The sequence below is a fragment of the Phaeoacremonium minimum genome, assembly GCF_000392275.1.
Source record: "Phaeoacremonium minimum UCRPA7 unplaced genomic scaffold PA7_03_scaffold_358, whole genome shotgun sequence".
In the NCBI taxonomy this organism is placed as follows: Eukaryota; Fungi; Ascomycota; class Sordariomycetes; order Togniniales; family Togniniaceae; genus Phaeoacremonium; species Phaeoacremonium minimum.
The window spans coordinates 10,851-13,063 of record NW_006921262.1 but is presented as its reverse complement, the minus strand read 5'-3'; positions in this window follow the sequence as shown (position 1 = coordinate 13,063).

Here is a 2,213-nt window from a genome sequence, read left to right as displayed (position 1 = left end):
CACGTGATGTCCTTCCTGTCCCGTATGCCTGCCGCGGGGTTCCTGGCGGCGGCCTGTTTTCTGGCCGTAACACAAACTTACTAAAAACCTTACTTATCAACAATTCAAGCACTTTAGAGTCCTTCTCAATCTATAGCAAGCATCAAAGCCAAAAGAGAATAAATGAAGGAGAAAAACGATATCTATTAAGTAAAAAGCCAATCTAATTCATCAATTCATCTACTAAAGCACTTAGAAGCTCCTTAACCCTAGCCTAACAAGTGAGAATAGCTATAGACACCCTATTACTATCTCCTCCTACGCCAATTATTATAATTACGCTAGCGCCAAGCCCTAGAGCCGACGTCAGAGCAATAGCCAGAGCTATCAAAGGTAGGACCAAAGGTATAGCTAAAATGATCCAGATTGCCGTATGAAGGTAACGAGCACCTTAATAACAGTCAGTATACTTATATTAAGACTAAGGGAATAAAGATGCTTATAGTCTAATTATTTCCTTAGATTATTATAGTCAATTGGTAAGCTAAAGATACTATATTAGTAGATACTATAATATACTAATAACTGTTCATACAACGCCAACAGCAAGCACTATAACCAACAGTATCCTTACAAACGCTATCAGATTTACCAGCTAAGACACTCCTTATATAGCCTAAGCAAGGTATAGTATAAATACTGTCAACAGTAGGGTATATATATTAAGCTTAAGAAGGTATATTAAGTTAAGAAAAAAAGATAGTAAGTAGAAATAAAACAAGCTTAACTATAAATAAATAAGCGAAAGACTTAGAAAGAAGTAGTCTATAAAAGCTTCTACTAATTGCTTTATATACCTAACACTATCAAAAGCAAACAAAGGCTTCTAACAAACAAAGAAGGTTAAAATCAACGAATCTAAAAGATAGATCCTATATTTATTAACTCAATTTTAGCATAAAGAAAGAGCTTAATAAAAGATATAGTAAGTATAATAAAACTATAGATTTTATTTATTATAATAATTTAATTAAAAACAAAAACGCTAAACAAATGAAGCTAGGATACAGAATACGCTACTCACTAGTAAAGTAAGGCAAAAATATCGTTAATTATGCTACAAATAATCGTATATATAGCTTAGACATACAAAGAAAGTATAATAATATCCAGCCTATTCTTAAGCTCCTCCTTCTTATCATCCTCCTCCTTCCTAAGCTTACTAGCCTTATTCTTCTATTTATTCTTTACTATAAGAATATTATCAAACGTTATATATAGAATGATATATAAACGATTCTTCTCCTATATGATTGCCATCAATAATAAGCATATTAATAGTATAAGATAAATATATCTTAAAGCTTATCTTTAAGTTTACTTATAATGCCAAAAGCCGAAAGGTTTTATTATAAAGTAGCATATAAAAAACCAGCCGTTTGCTAAGCGATAGCGAGGATAGACACATACAAATGACCGAAAATATAGCCAAAGCAACGCTTTCTATACCTAACAATGTCAAAGCACTAGCTATCGCTCTTTCTAGTAAGTATAGACTAGATATAACCTAGGCAAAAGACGTTATACTTAGCCCTTTAGACAGAGCGAACATAATGAAAGTAGGCTATATAATCGTTAACAAAGCTCTAACGATAGTATAAGCATACGAACCGAAAGTAGCATCTTCATCCTTATTACCATCAACTTCAAAATTAAAAACAATAACATAATAGGTAGCAATTATAAAGCTTGATTAGCCTTATTAACAAGCTTATAGTATCATCCTCCCAAGATCTTATAACTTACCTACAATATAAGCGGCGGTAGTATACACTTTGCATACAAATATAGTCTGTTTGATATAGGCTATTGTAAATGATAATCTTCTACTTACATTAGCTTTACAAACTCTTCAAAGCTATATATATAAGTATATAGCTATAAAGAGAGCTTATAGAATAAGAGTGCCTAAAAAAGAAAATTATATAGAATTGCTCGAAAAATGAGGATATTTATATATATCAGGCCCCTAAATCATATATAACTATATAATAACCTCGAAAAACTACCAAAAAACAGCCCCTAAGCTTACAAAGCTTTACCCAAAGCTCACTTATAGATAGACGAACGGCTAAAGCCGCCCGCCTAGAGGATATATGACAAAAGAGAGCCCCACTAAGCCTAGTGGTAAGCTCTCTAGCCCCTGACAGAAGTCAATTCAGTATATATATAGT